This window comes from Dromiciops gliroides, chromosome 6 (assembly GCF_019393635.1).
Source record: "Dromiciops gliroides isolate mDroGli1 chromosome 6, mDroGli1.pri, whole genome shotgun sequence".
Taxonomy (NCBI): Eukaryota; Metazoa; Chordata; class Mammalia; order Microbiotheria; family Microbiotheriidae; genus Dromiciops; species Dromiciops gliroides.
The window spans coordinates 182,588,152-182,605,173 of record NC_057866.1 but is presented as its reverse complement, the minus strand read 5'-3'; the positions used below and the strand labels follow the sequence as shown (position 1 = coordinate 182,605,173).

General features: G+C 39.0%; 1 pseudogene; it reads right to left on the bottom strand.

Annotated features, from left to right (window-relative positions):
- Window positions 1-15,743: 15,743 nt before the first annotated feature.
- LOC122731675 lies at window positions 15,744-16,626 on the bottom strand (annotated as a pseudogene).
- Between the last annotated feature and the right edge of the window lie 396 nt (window positions 16,627-17,022).

Here is a 17,022-nt window from a genome sequence, read left to right as displayed (position 1 = left end):
TGATGAATCTTCCGGATTCCAAGCCCAGTACTCTATCCATTGTGCTACCTAGCTCCCCAGGGCTGATTATGGCTTCCAAATTAAAGAGGAAATCTTACTAAAGAATTATATTAATCACTTATTATGTAAGAATGACATCAAATTCCATGGTTCCATTGGGGAAAAAAAACAAAAACAAAAACCATTAAACAACTTCTTCATCTAATGGAAACTTTTTCCAATGGTGTCAAAATGTCATTCTGACTCACCTGAAAACATTTTTAAGTCCTCTATCAAAGAAAAATGGAAACCTAAAAAGAAGTACCTAAGGCCCTTACAGTATAATGGTCCTTTCCATCTGATTTACAAAGGAAATCTCTTATATATGTTGCCTTCCCCTCTGGGAATGAGATTTTCTAGAGCAGAAACTACCTAGCTTTTATATTTTGTAACGATTGGAATGACGGCACCTGCTGGAGACTTACTGTAGAAGAGTTCTGCCCATGAAGCGAAGGTCTTTGAGGGCAAGACCAGGAGTCTTTTCTTTGGCATCAGGAAGTGACGTTGGGTAGTGGGAGGAAGAAGGAAGAGACTAGTGCTCTGTCTCTCTCACTTTCCTTTGGACTCTGGTGGAGAGCGGAGCTAGAAATGTGCTCTCCCTTTAATAGATAGGAATCTAGGCCTTTCTCTCTCTCTTTACCAAATTCTTATTCTCCTTAATAAATGCTTAAAAGTCTAACTCTTGCTAAAGCTTATAATTTATTGGCAACCACTCATTGGATATTTTAGACAGACTAGCTAGAATTTTAGCCCTTAACAATTTTTATCTCTGTTTTTTTTTTATACAATGCTTTGCACAAAGTAAGCATTTAAGAAATGCTCATTCATTCATTCAATCATTTAAGATTCACAACACAACCCTGTGGTTGGATATTAAAATTATTTTTTATGCAATAGAGAAATAAATGCTCAGAGATACTGCTCAGCATTACATAGCTAGATAATGTCTGAGGCAGGGATCTCTCCATCCTGATGAAGTATTGAAGTAGGACCTCTGTAAAATAAATGATGATATATTTGACTGTGAACTGGCTATTTAACTTAAAAAGGCCATACAGTACCTAATTATTATAAAAGTGTTTTTATCTATCTACACAACAGATGTGTAACATTTATATATGCATAGCTATGAGATTGAGAGAGAAGTAGAAAAATGGACTGCCACTTCTACTTTCTGTCCCCTTTTGGAATGTGGGCATTGACTATCAGGACAGGCATACTTTTTGTCCTCTCACAGGGCAGTGGAACCTCTCAGAAGAAATCAAAACAAAAAATGGTTCAATGACAATTCAATAAATAGAAATATATGTTTGAAGTTGCAAAACTTAAGGAAGTAATCGAACAATTCCAAATAGTTGTGTAGTTGAGGGTTATGATAAAAAAGTTTAAATGAATAAAACATTTTCAGGAAATCTAGAAAGCTAACTAGCAGACATTCTCTTGGTTATTCCTAGACATATGGGAAATAATGCTTGATGCATTTGAGAGCTGTTTTTTTCCCCTGATTTGGCTGATTTAGGTTATCCTAGTGCCAAAAATTATTTCCATTTTCTGAAAATGGAAGAGAATTAACTGAGTATACACAACATTAATGAAATGTAATAGATATATCTTATTTTTCAAAATTATTGGAATATGTCATTACATTTATGAAAACCAAGAATTTTCAGCCTGAGAGGTGGATCCTTAGGGAGACTTTAAATAGACAAAGAGAAAGAGACATAGAAAGGAAGCAATGAGCATAGATAATTCTCTTTGAGGAGTTAGCACATAGGGCCTTTATAAATGCTTGTTGCATTTATTAACTATGTGTGCATGTGGGAATATGTATATTTTATACATATAAATAAATATATTCATGTCTTTTTAAAACTGTCTACTACTGTCAAGTACTAGAGTACTTGAGACAGGGAGACTGAAGACCCTTTTTCACCCAGTTAAAATAGGCTGCCAGATGTTAACAGTAATCACTAGAATTACAAGAATCAAATTAGATAATATTTATAAAAGGGACTGGCTCATAGTGGCTCTATGTCACTGTTTATTCATTTCCCTTCTCACCTTTACATTCAAAAGTGAGCTATGGGGAGACAACGCGGAGATGGAGCCAAGATGGCAGAGGAGAGGCTGTGACTCCCACAATTTCCAGATAAACCCGTCCACTCATGCCCAAATAATGTGGTTAAAAAAAACAAAAACAAAAAATAGAGCAGCCTAATGCAGATAAGAACAGAGTGAGACTATTTCTTAGCAAAAGAGGGCAATTCCAATTACCTACTGATCAGGCTGAACAGCTCAGCGCACAGTCGGGGTGCAGGCAGGGACAGTGTTTCCAGCACCTGTCAGAGTCTTCAGCACCAGCAGCTTCTTAGGCTCTTATCACAGACTGTTGAAGCGGTTTGGCAGTAGGCTGGGGTGAAGTGGAGGCAGTCTTTGCTGGAGTTGGGGCAAAGCACCCTGGATCTGAACCAGTGGGCTGAATCTAGTGGTTGTGGCCCAGTGGGGAGGGGCACAGGCACGCCAAGCTTCTGACCATAGAGAATCAGAGTTCAATCAGACTTCTGTTTCCGGGTCAAAGAGAAAATGGCTGTGGTTACTCACAGGCCAGACAGGCTGAGAAAAAGCCCAATAACACCCTGGGCCACACTGTTGCTCAAACAGTGTGTCCTGGAAGCAGCGCTACACTTTAAGAAGGAGTTAAAAGCCAAGAAATAGTAAGCCAGGATGACTAGGCAGAGAAAGCAGAAGACCATCGAAAACTTCTTTGGGGGAAAGGCAGACCACAATACACCCTCAGAAGAAAAAGATAATAACAGGGTCAAAGCTCCAACATCCAAAGTTTCCAAGAAAAATATGAACTGGTCTCAGGCCATGGAAGCTCTCAAAAAGGACTTTGAAGAGAAAAATAGGAGAGATAGAAGGAAGATGTAGAGAAAGAGGAAGGAATGGAAAGAGAAATGAGAGCAATGCAGGAGAGTCATGAGAAAAAAGTCAACAGTTTGAAAAGCCAAATGGAAAAGGAGATTACAAAACTGTCTGATGAAAATAACTGCCAAAGAATTAGGATTGAACAAATGGAAGCTAGTGACCTTATGAGAAACCAAGACACAGTAAAGCAAATCCAATTGAATGAAAAAATAGAGGGCAATGTGAAATATCTCCTTGGAAAAACAGCTGACCTGGAAAATAAATCTAGGAGAGATAATTTGAAAATTATTGGACTACCGGAAAACCATGACCAAAACAAGATCTTAGACACCATCCTCCAAGAGATTGTGAGGGAAAATTGCCCTGATATTCTAAAAGCAGAAGCTAATATAGAAATTGAAAGAATCCACTGATCACCTGCTGAAAGAGATCCCAAAAGGAAAACCTCCAGGAATATTATAGACAAATTCCAGAACTCCCAGGTCAAGGAACAAATATTGCAAGCAGGTAGAAAAAAGGAATTCAAATACTATGGAGCTCCAATAAGGAAAAAGCAAGATCTAGAAGCTTCTACATTAAAGGACTGGAGGGCATGGAATATGATATTCCAGAGGGCAAAGGAGCTGGGACTATAGCCCAAAATCACATACCCAGAAAAACTAAACATAATCTTTCAGAGGAAAAAATGGAATTAAAATGAGAAAAAGGACTTTCGGGAATTTGTTATGAAAAGACCTGAACTGAATGGAAAATTTGACTTTCAAATACAAGACCCTAGAGAGGCATAAAAAGGTAAACAGGAAAAAGATTTCATGAGGGATATTAAAAGATCAAACTGAGTACATTCCTACATGGAAAGATAATACTTCAAACTCATAAGAACTATCTCAGTAAGGAATTCACAGAAGACACTGAACTGAATATGAAGGGATGATATCTATAAAGCATTTATGTTTTGTTCTTTGTGGGGCAGACAGGGTGGGGTGTCTTATGTATGGGGCCGGATTTGGGCTTGGGGCCTCCTGGGTCCAGGGTTGGTGCTTTGTCCACTGTGCCACCTAACTAACCCATGATGACATCTATAAAATAGGGTTGAGGTGTAAGAGGAATAGACTGGAGGAGGGGGAAGGGGAGAGATGGTTCACATGAAGGAAATAAGAAAAATGCTAATGGAGGGGAGAGGAAGAGGTGAAGGAGTTGGGGAGTGAGTGAACCTTAATATCATCAGAATCGGCTCAAAGAAGGACTAACATACATACTCAAGTAGGTATAGTATTATATTTTCGCCCTGAGGGAGGGGAGGGAGATAAGGGGGCAGAAAGGGGAAGGAGGGAAGGGCAGATTGGGGGAGAGAGCAGTAAAAAACAAAACACTTTTGAGGAAGGTGAAGATGTTCCACATTACTGCAAAAGTATGACATATTGAATTGCTTGATTTCATAGGGAGGGTTGAGGAGGGAGGGAGGAAAAAAAATTTAGAACACAGAATTAGCTCAAAGACCTTACTCTCATCAGAGTGGGCTCATGGAAGGAATAACATTCACATCCAGTTGGGAGGAGTAATGTATTTAACCCTACAGGAAAGTAGGGGGCGGGGAAGAGGATAAGGAAGGAAGGGTGAAAAAAGGGAGTGCAGAGCAGGGGAGGGGTCATTCCAAAATAAAACACTTTTGAGGAGGAATAGGTTAAAAGATAGAAAATAGAGTAAATATCATGGGAAGGGAATGGGATGGAGGGAAATAGTTATGATGATTGAGTATAATGGTAAAATGTATGGTACCTACTTTGCTGGGCTATTATGAAGAAAATTCTCTGTCAAGTTTAAGGTACTATATACAGATTATAAAAAAAAGTGAGCTATGCCCTTTGACCCAGAAAAACCACTACTAGGTCTATATTTCAAAGAGATCACATAAAAGGGAAAAAGGACCAACATGTACAAAAATATTTATAACTGCTCTTTTTGTGATGCCCATCAACTGAGGAATGGCTAAACAAGTTGCATATATGAATACAATGGAATACTATTGTGCTATTAGAAATGATAAGCAGATAGATTCCAGAAAAACCTGGAAAGATTTACATGAATTGATGCTGAGTGAAATGAGCAGAACCAAAAGAACATTGGGTGATGATCATCTCTGATAGATAGACTTAACTCTTCTCAGCAATGCAAGGATCCAAGACATTGCCAAAAGACTTATGGTGGAAGATTCTCTCCTCACTTGGAAAAAACAAACAACTATGGAATCTAAATGCAGACTGAAGAATACTATTTTAACTTTTGTTGCTTTTTGTTATTTTTCTTGTTTATTCATTCTTGCATTTCTTTCCCTTTGCTTCTGATTAATGGGGAAATATGTTTAACATGATAGTAATGTATAACCTATCTCAAGTTGCTTGGTGGCCTTGGGAGGATGGAGTGAAGGGAGGATGGTAGAAAAACTTGGAGCTGAAAAAATATCTTTACATGTATTTGAGGAAAAATTTTTTAAAAATGACCAAAAAAGTGGCCTATTAAACCAGTTATGGAAACCAATGTTTCCATAAGCCACTCAGAGAAATTTTTTGTTGTAGTTAGATGGGACAGTGGATAGAACATTGGGCATAGAGTCAGGAAGGCCTGAGTTAAAATCTGGCCTCAGACATTTACTGGCTGTGTGATCCTGGTTATGAGACTTCACCTCTGCTTGCTTCAGTTTTCTCTTCTGTAAAATGGTGAGAACAATAACACCTCCCAGGGGTGTTATGTGGATCAAATGAGGTAATAATTGTGAAGCATTTAGCACAGTTCCTGGTTTATAATAAATCCTATACAAATGGTAGTTATTATTATATCAATTAACACAGTATTTTTCACATTATAGGTTTTACATAAAGGTTAGCTATCATTATTATTATTGTTGCTATTTTTGTTACCACCCATTTTACGATATATGTTGGTCAAAAGTGTAAAATAATTGGATGTAAAAGAATACCACGTAGGGCAAATTTCGTGGGCAATAACAGTGGATCATTGAAAAAGAGTGGGAAGCCAGGATCATGAAAAACCAGAATGTAACAAAACTGTAGCTTCAGGTTCAGTAACTTGGCAGATGGTCAAGAGACCAGGAGCATATGTGAACTGAAGTGGAGGGAAAATCAAGTCAGAACCCATAGAGGCAAGCAGAAATCAGGGGATCTATGGATATCAGAAGTCAGATTGAACAGCGGATTGGAAACCAGTCAGGAAAATGAGAACCAAACAGATTGAAGTGATATTTAAGGGAGAAAACTAGTAGAAAGCCAAAAGTCAGGGGCAGGGAGGATGCTAAAAAGCAGCCCAGAACAGAAGGGCAGAACAAGGGAGTGAGGTCAGGATTGAAGCTGGAAGTGTGAGAAATGAGATTCAGAGTTATACACAGAGGCAGACAAGAAAGCAGATAATAAGAAAAAGCAACAAGGAGACCTGGATTCTGAATCCATTTCCTATCCCATCTTGACTTACGACTGGCACACCTGTGACATTTATGGACTGGATCATGAGATAGTTATTTGAGTTGAGAATTGAACTCTAGTCTATGGGAGAAAAAGCAACAGCTACAAGTGCTTAATGAAACTTCCCTCCAAAAACAATTAAAACAATCCAAACTGACAAAAGCCTGAAAATGCTAATGGAATAAATTTTATTATAATTTCAATTAAGCAAATGCTTACTGTACTTTATGGAGAGCTCTGTGTTAGGTGTCAAGGGAGAGAAATTAGGGGTGCTATGATCCCTGCTTACAACTTGGTGGGAAGTCAATGACACACCTACACATATACAAAACAGTAATCAGAAAAATATCTTGTGATATAAGAGAATTCTATATAGAGTGCTGTGTTGCCTTTGCATGCTGTGGACTGGCATGGAAACAGTTCATGTGAGAAAAGATTTAAAACTTGTAGTTGGTCATAAGCTTATTATGAACCAGAAGTGTGAAGTGGCTTTTTCTTTGAAGAAGCCCCTGAAATCTCAGGCTGCATTAATAGGAGGATAATGGGAAGTAATAATCTTATTCTTTTCTTCACCAGTCAAATCACATTTGGAAAATTATGTATAATTAATACATAATGCCTCCTATTATTGTGATATTGACATAGTAAAGGATACCCACAGAAGGGCAACCAAATTAGGGAACCGTCTGGAAGCTACACCATATGAGTAATTCTCCAATGGGATGTTTAGTTCAAGGAAGAGAAAAGTGAGATATTAAAGGGAGATATTAGTCTTCAGGTATTGGATGGGACTTTTCAACCAAGGATGGCTTGGAAGGTCTGAAGGAAGGAGCTGCTATGCCAAAAAATGAGTGGAGCCCAACCCCCACAGTCACACTGACACAGATAAAGTCCCAGGAAGGCCTTGCCAGAGAAAGAGACTCCCAGAGCCTCTGAATCTGCTGCAGGGCCAGTATCATTTGGAACTAAGCTCACGGTGTGGTGAGAGGGTTGAGCCCTTGGCAGGGGGTGATTACAAGGGTCTCCACTGGTACTGAGGCAGAACTTAGGCTTTTCATGCCTGCTGGGAACCAGGAGGTAGGCTTGAGTAGCAGTGGCCCAGGTTGGGGAGGGGCACAGGCTTGTCAGAGCTGACAACTACAGCACTCAAAGCAGGTTGATTAGCAAGTTGGCCTGGGGTCATCTACAGACAAGGAAATAGGTCAGGTGAGTGAAGAACCTGCCCCTCCTTAAATCATACCACGTGGGACCCTCTAAAGCTTGGGACAGTGTAGCCTCGAAACAGTACCCTACTCTAAGGAGCAGAAAGTCAAGTAAAAGAAAGGTAGGATGAGCAGACAGAAAAAGGTGAGGACCATAGAAAATTTCTTTAGTGACAAGGAAGATCGAAGTGTGCCCTCAGAGGAGGATAGCAACATCAGGGCCCCTATATCTAAAGCTTCCAAGAAAAATACAAATTGGTCTCAGGCCATAGAGGCACTCAAAAAGGACTTTGAAGATAAAGTTAGAGGCGTAGAGGAAAAAAAGGAAAGAGAAATGAGGGTGATACAGGAAAGATATGAGAAAAAAGTCAACAGCTTGAAAAGCCAGATGGAAAAGGACATACAATAGCTCTCTGATGAAAATAATTGCCTAAGAATTAGGATTGAACAAATGGAAGCTAGTGACTTTATGAGAAACAAAGTCACAGTAAAGCAAATCCAAATGAATAAAAAAATAGAGGGCAATGTGAAATATCTTCTTAGAAATACTGCTGACCTAGGAAAATAGATCCAGGAGAGATAATTTGAAAATTATTGGTCTACCTGAAAACCATGATCAAGGAAAGAGTTTAGACATCATCTTCCAAGATATTCTCAGGGAAAATTGCCCTGATACTCTAGAAGCAGTAGTTAAAATAGAAATTGAAAGAATCGACTGATCACCTTCTAAAAGAGATCCCAAAAGGAAAACTCCCAGGAATATTATAGCCAAATTCCAGAGCCCTTAGGTCAAGGAGAAAATTTTGCAAGGTGCCAAAATGAAAGAATTCAAGTGCTGTGGAGCCCCAGTCAGGATGGCACAAGATCTAGCAGATGCTACATTAAATGACCAGAGGGCATGGAATATGATATTCCAGAGGGCAAAGGAACTGGGATTACAACCAAGAATCATGTATCCAGCAAAACTTGTGTAATATTTCAGAGGAAAAAATGGGAATTCAATGAAAAAGAGGACTTTCAGGTATTCATGAATAAAAGTCCTGAACTGAATGGAAAATTTGACTTTCAAATACAAGACCCTAGAGAACCATAAAAAGTTAGAGTTAGGTGACATCCCTGGGGTTGTGAAGTGGGTGGGTGTCTTGTTTCTGAGGCCAGATTGTGGCTGGGGTCCTCCTGGGTCCAGGGTAAATGCTTTGTCCACTGTGTCACCTACCTACCCCATGATGACATCTTTAGGGTAAAATTGAGGGGTGAGAGAAATGTACTGGGGGAGGGGAAGGGGAGAGGTAGCATGGGGTAAAATCCCACATGAAAAATACAGGAAAGGGTTTATGGAGTGGTGGAAGAGATGGTGGAGGAGCAGGGCAGTAAAAGACCTTAATCTCATCAGAGTTGGCTGAAGGAGGAATTAACACACACACCCAATTGGGTGGAATAATCTATTTAAACTGGGCAGTAAATGAGCCTAACACTCATCAGAATTGACTCAAGGAGGGAATAACATATACGCTTAATTGGATGGAGTAGTCCATCTAACAGGAAAATAGGAGGGGAAGGGGATAAAGAGGGAGGGGCAAAAGAAAGGAGGACAGATTAGGGGAGGGGACAGTCAGAAGCAAACCCCTTTTGAAGAGGGATGGGATGAAAGAAGATACATAATAGAGTAAATATCATGGGGAAGGGAATAGGATGGAGGGAAACAGTTAACAATAGTAATGTTTTTGATGTTGTTTTGTTTTTTAAGTGAGCTAGTAAGTGTTAAGTGTCTGATCCCAGATTTGAACTCACTTACTCCTGACTCCAGGGCTGTGCTCTATCCACTGCATCACCTAGCTGCCCCAACAACAGTAATTGTGAAAAAGAGAAAAGGGGGGGAATTGTACAAAAAATATTTATAGCAACTTTGTGGTGGCTAATAATTGGAAATCAAAGGTATGTCCAACAATTGGGGAATAACTGAAGAAGCTGTGGTATATGATTGTAAAAATGGAGTGTTATTGTGTTGTGAGAAGTGATGGGCAGGATGATTTCAGGGAAAGTGGAGAGATTCATATGAACTGATGTATAGTGAAGTGAGCAGAACTGGGAGGACACTCTGCACAGTGACAGCAGTATTGTTCTATGAGCCATTGTGAATGACTTGACTACTCTCAGCAAAGCAATGATCCAAGACAATCCCAAGGGACTAATGATGAAGCAAGCTATCCACTCCCAGAGAAAGAAGTGATATTGATTGAACACAGAACAACAACAACAACAAAAAAAGCACTTGTATATTGTACATATATTACCTATGTCAGATTTGTTGCTGTCTTGTGGAGGAGAAGGAGGAAAGGGAGGGAGGGAGAAAAATTTGGAAATCTAAATCTTATGAAAATAAATGTTTAAAACTACCTTTACATGTAACTGGAAAAATAAAATAAATGGAAATTAAGATTAAACAACAAAAAAACCCAAACAGGGTCACTGAGAGTCAGACACAACTGAAATGCCTGAACAACAGCAACAGTTTAATAGTGCATTAGGGTTTAGAGAATTATTTCATTTTGATCCTTATAACAACCCTGTGAAGTAGATACAATTATCATGCTCATTTTGCCAATGAGGAAATTGAGGTTAAGTTCCTTCCCCGAAGGGGTCACCCTGCTAATTTGTGTCTGAGGCAGGATTTGACTAACTCCTGGTCTTCCTGTGTCCAGGCCCAGAGTTATATTCACTGTACTACCTGGCTTTCATGAGCTCTGTGGTAGGGATTCATGAATTGGATAGGTTCACTTTAGCTCTAAAAATCTATGATTCTTTGAAAATATCAGAAACAGGTTGGTTATATGTGAGGTGATAATGTCTTAGACGAGAGAATTACTAAGCAAAACGTGATGTCTTATGATTCAAGTGATAGACAGAGGAGAGATATTATGTTATAATGAGAAGACCACTGGGCTATAAGTTAGGTAGCATGGATTCTGTTTTCAGTACCTCTGTGCCAATGGACAAGCTGCTTAATCTCTGGATGTCTTATTTTCTTCATGTGGAGAATGAGGGAGTTAAACTAGATAGTTTCTATAGTCTTGTTCATCTTTACCATTCTATAATTAAAAGTTTTTCATTCTCATGAAATCCCCTAAACACTTTACACATGAAATGGCATAATTGCTTTGTGTGTATGTGTGTGTGTGTGTGTGTGTGTGTGTTTAAAACTTCTATGTGATTTGTATAGAATTTGGTTCCAAATCAGGTGTTCCTAACCTGGGGTCCACAGTCCTGCATGGAGTACCTGAATAGGTTTTAGGAGGTCTGTGAATTTAGATAGGAAAAATACATTCCTATTTAACATCATTCTGAGAAAGGATAACATTGGCTTTACTGCTAAATAGGTTCTGAACACAAATAAAAAGTTTAAGAACTCTTAGTTTATAGAATATCTCAAGAAAAAGCCAATTCAGGGAGTACCCTGAAAATCAGTCAATTCAGTTAAAAAAAAAAAGATAAGAACACTCCACCTTGTTGGAGATGTGTGTAAAACAGTCTAAGGTGAAGACATAAATGGCATGCTTGCCTTACTGGCTGAGGACATGAAGGTGGGAGTGACAGCTAACACTGTAGAGTACATACAACATCTGGACCAGAAGGATTTTGAAAGCCCAGAGCAATAGGCCCAATTGAATAAAACAAATTTAAAAGACATATGAAAAAAGATGATATATGCATCTAGAGATGAATTTCTGACAAACAGAAATATGTATAGAATTTATATATATATATATAATGCATATTTGTGTCTAATGGTAGTCATCTCCAAGGTGGGGAGAAGGGGAAAAAGAAATTTACACGATAACTTTATTATATATTTTAAAAGGAACAGCAAACTGTACATAATAGATTTGTAGTTTCATGTGCAATCATGTTTTGTTTTATTCTACTATGTAATGGAAATGCTTGTTTTATTTCATAAATTAAAAATAAAATATACTAAAAATTTTCAAACAAGAGTCACAAGTTCAAAAATCAAATCAGTAAGTAACTGTATAAATTGGGGAAGATGTAACTAGGTATTAGTTTGAAGAAAAAAGATCTTAAAGTTTTAGTGACCTCCAAGGTTAGTGAGTCACTGGGATAATTGGATGACTGTAAAAAAAGCTAATGTATTAAGAAGAGGCATAATACAAGAGAATACAAGTATTCTCTCCATACTCTGCCTTCCCGAGGTGACTTCTGGATTACTGCATTTTGTTATGGGCACAAATTTTAGAAAAATCAAGAATAAGGTGGGGAATGTATAGGAAAAAACTACCAGCTTGGGGAACATGACACTTCAGGATAAGTCAGTGGATTTGGAGACATTTGGTCTTAGGAAGAAATTTAGGGCAGACACACTAGCAGTCTTCAGTTATTTGAAGGGCTGTCATAGGGAAGAGAGATTAGACTTTTGTTCTCTTTGGTCCTAGAGTGGAGATCTGGAAACAAACGGGTGGAAATAACATAGAGGTAGATTCAAGCTTGATGTAAGAAGAGCCTGCCTAACTGTCTTGTGGGGGAGTGAAGTGAGCTGTTTAGATAAGAAGCAGATTCCCCCCAAACAGATGTCACAAGGGGGAAGCTGGATGCCTATTTGTTGAGAATGCTATAGAAGAGAATGCTTGTTGTTCAAGAACAAATTATACTAGATTATCCCTGAACTACTTTCATCTGTCAGATTCTGTGATTAAGATCTGTGATTAAAATAAAAAAGGAAGGCTTTTAAATTCTTTAGAAAAGAAAAAAATGTTTCAGCCAATGGAGATCAATTATTATTTACACATCTTTCATTTCAAGTTCTGTGATATTAGACAAATACAAATTTTCTGAGTCTCCATTTTAAACTACTTATTAAGATGGTAATTATACTACCACTACTACCTGAAGGCAGGGGACTGGATTGGGTGTCCTCTTAAGGTGCTTTTAGCTATGAGAACTAGGGTTCAAATGAGTGTTCCCCTACACATACACACATACCTCCTAGTTATATTTGTGGGCAAATAACATCTTGCTTACTTTTTTATGATCTTGATTTGATGCCTCATAGTGACATATAGGTCAACTTGGGTAGGTGAAAAGGTATGTCAGAAAGGTATAAGTTATGGTAGCTCCAATGAAGCTGAAAAGATTTCAGATAGAAGGGTGGTGACAAACTCTGTGTCTCTTGTCTGAACACTAGCCAGGTCTTAGCCCATATGGGAAGACTCAGCCACAGAAGGTGGTCAATAGATGATGGAATTTTTTTTTTTTTTGGTGAAAAAAACTCATGGCAACATGAAGGTGTTGCTATTTATGCTGCTGGAACAAATAGCTGTGCCAATGAAATCCTGAAACTTTTCAAGTATGAAGTCATTTCCCAGTTGAGTGTGCTGTTGAATTTTTGATAGCTTAGAGGCAATTTGAAGATGCAAAACAGTGGAAAATTATGGAAAGCAGAGGCAGGAGGAGCTTGTCCAGAAATGAAAAGTAAGTCGATCAATAAACAAACATTGAGAACAAGTTGAGGTATATGAATGTAATGGAATACTATTGTGCTGTAAGAAATGATGAGCAGGAGGATTTCAGAAAAACCTGGAAAGACTTAACTGGATTGATACTGAATGAAGTGAGTAGAACCAGGAGAACATTGTACATAGTAACAGCAACATTGTGTGATGATCAACTGACTTAACTCTTCTCAGCAATACAATGATCCAAGTCAATTCCAAAGAATTCATGATTGAAAATGTTCTCCATATTGAGAAAAAAGAACCGTGGATGGGGGCAGCTAGGTGGCACAGTGGATAAGACACTGGCCCTGGATTCAGGAGGACCTGAGTTCAAATTTGGCCTCAGACACTAGACACTTACTAGCTGTGTGATCCTGGGCAAGTCACTTAACCCTCATTGCCCCACCAAATAAACAACAACAATAACATCAACAAACAAAAAAACTCTGTAGATTCCAAATGCAGATTAGACTATACTGCTTCTACTTATTTTTTCTTTTTGTGCTTTTGTCTCTTTTGTTATGATTCTTCTTCTACAACATGAATAATGCAGAAATATGTTTATTGTGATTGTACATATATAACCTCTATCAGATTTCTGTCTTGGGAAAGGAGGAAGGAAAAGAGGGAAGGAGAAAAATTTGGAACTAAAATCTTATGAAAACAAATGTTGAAAACTATCTCTACATGTAACTGGAAGATAATAAAACAATTATGATTTTAAAAAAATAAACAAGCATTGAAGCACCTACTCTGTGCTAGACCCTGGGGCTAGATGGAAAAACAAAAACAAAACCAAAAATTTGAACAGTTCCTACTCTCAAGGAGCTTACATTTTATCAGAAATGAAACCAGGGGCAGCTAGGTGGCGCAGTGGATAGAGTACCAGCCCTGGATTCAGGAGGACCTGAGTTCAAATCCCACCTCAGACACTTAACCCTTACTGGCTGTGTGACCCTAGGCAAGTCACTTAACCCCAATGCCTCACACACAAAAAAAAAAGAAAAGAAAAGAAAAGAAACCAAATCCCTATTTCTGTAAAAGGCACTAATATCTTTTCATTCTTTCAGGCTTGCAACCTCAGAAACATCTCTTTTCCCCTCCTCATATTTAATTAGCTGCCAAGTCTTGAAAATTGCATCCATTTATCTATTTATCTATTGCATCCATTCCCATCTCTCCCCTCACACAGCTTCCACACTAATCAGGCCCTTATTCTCTTTTGGACTATTGAAGTAGCTACTTGATTGGTTCCCCTTACCTCAGGTATGTCTTCTTTTCCACCTGTCTTTCCTCTACCTCCCAAGGTGACACATCTCTCCCCTGATCAAAAAGTCCCATGGACATTCTAGAATAAAATGTTGGTGGTGATGATGATGAATATAATAATTATAATAATAAAGCCCCATGGATATTCTAGGATAAAATAATAATTATGATGAATATAATCATCATCATCAAACACCAAGGACACTCTTGGATATGATAATAATAATAATAATAATATTACTTAATTTAAAAATATTTTCTTTTTTCCCCAGTTACATGTAAAAACAAATTTTAACATCCATTGTTATCATTTGGGTTTCACATTCTCTCTCTTCCTCTCTCCCCTCCCCTCTAAGTGAGATGGTAAGCAAGATTATAATTATAATAATAATAAGCTCCAAGAATACTCACTCTAGGATTATGATTATGATAACAATAATAATAGCTAACATTTTTATAGTTTTTACTATGTGCCAAGCACTGTGCTAAGTGCTTTAGAATTTTTTCTCATTCAATCCTCACGACAACTCTGGGAGGCAGATAGGTAGGTATTATTATCATTGCCTCCATTTTATAGCTGAGGAAATTGAGGTAAACAGGTTAAGTGATCTGCCCAGGGTCACACAGCCAGTATGTGTTGGATGCTGGATTTGAAACTCTTCCATTTTGTGTTTAAAGGGCTGTATAATTGGGTTCCAACCTACCTCTCCCTTTGTATTACTCTCCTTTACTCAGGTTGTGTTGCAGCCCTGTTAGATTATGTGCTGTTTTTCTACATGACATTCTATCCCCCATCTCTGTGTCTTTGTATAGTCTTTCCTCTTATCTAGAATTCCTTCCCTCTTCACATCTGTCTGCCTCACATTCAATAAAGCTCAGCTCAAGTGCTACCTCCTAAAAAAAAATCTTTCCTAATCCTGCAGGTACCTGGAGACCCCATCTCTTTCCTATTGATTCGTTTCATGTTGCATGTGTTTTACATTTACTTACATGTGTACATACTGTCTCCCAACAACTGCCACCCCCGCCCAAATGTCAGTTCTTCCAGGGCAAGAATGGTTTAGGTTTGGTATTTGTATCTATATCCCAAGGGCCTAAGGGCACAGGACCTGACACATACAGAGTAAGCTCTTCATCAGTTCCTGTTGATTGACTGCAATTGGCATCAACATCATCCCCATCCACGTGTATGGAAAGCACTTTCTTGGTACTACTTTTCTATAATCACACAACAGTTCTTTTTTTTTTTTGAAGATAAGAAATCAAGATTTATTTTCCTTCAAGAATCTTTTCCTTCTCTATTAGAGTACCTGGGATAAAATTTAGGACCACTCTGTGGTCGTCCCTACCCGCTCAGTGGCCTGAGCAGTAGGAGCCGCAGACCAGTCCTCCGTAGCAGGCTGAGCACTCCAGTCTTCAGTAGGGAACTGCTGAATGGGCACAGATGGCACCTGCACTCCCTCAGACCATTCAGCCACCTCTGGTTGAGCAGCAGTGAATTCTGGGGCAGGGGCAGTCCTTTCACTCTGAAATTCCTCCTTTGTCACTGCCTTCTCAGCTGCGGCCTGCTCTTCCTTCTCAATCTCCTCTGGATCCCTGTAGAAGTAAAGATCAGGCATCACTTCCCACGGGTGTTTCCGGGAGATGGTACCACGCATATGTAGGACTTCACAGGCCAGCATCCACCACATCAGACCCAGAGAGTGAGCTCCCTTGTTGTTGCATGGAATGGCAATGTCCACATAGTGAAGTGGAGAATCTGTGTTGCACAATGCAATGGTTGGGAGGTTAACATATGATGCTTCAGTCAGAGGCTGGTGATCTGCCCGAGGATCAGTGACCACCAAGAGACGAGGTTCCCGGAAAGCTGCCTAAATCTGGTTAGTGAAGGTGCCTGGGGTGAAACGTCCAGCAATAGGTGTAGCGCCAGTGGCAGCAGCAAATTTCAGAACAGCTCGCTGGCCAGTGTTCCTGGATAACACTAACATCAGCAGGGTTTTCAATGGCAACAATGGCACAAGCGGCAAGCAGAAGCTTTTCCCAAGTTCTCTTCAAATTAATAATGTAGATGCCATCACTCTTCCTTTTGTAGATGTACTGTTCCATCTGGAAGTCCAAATTAGTGCCACCCAAATGGGTTCCTGCAGCGAGGAATTTGAGGACATCCTCTTCCTTCATGTGCAAGACATCCAGGGCTCCAGACATTGTGGAAGTTTCCCTTTAAAGTTACAACGGAAACCGAGTACAATGCCGTATGGATACCTCTTCTGGGTAGCGCGGAAAGCAACAGTTCTTTAAAGTAGAGGTCACAAGTGATTAAACTGAGATTCAGAGAGGTTCCTTGACTTAAGAAGCAACACAGAAGAGTGGATAGTGTGCTGGCATCAGTTAGAAAAACCTGCTACAGACATTTATTAGTTTTGATTCCAGACAAGTCCTATAATTCTCTGTGTGTCTCTGTTGCCTTAAAGGTCCTGGTCAAATCACTTAATCTCTGATTGCCTCAGTTTCCTCACGTATAAAATGGGAATAATAATAGTGCCTAGTCCCCAGGGTTGTTGTGAAAATAAAATGTGAAAATATTAGTAAAGCCGTTTTTAA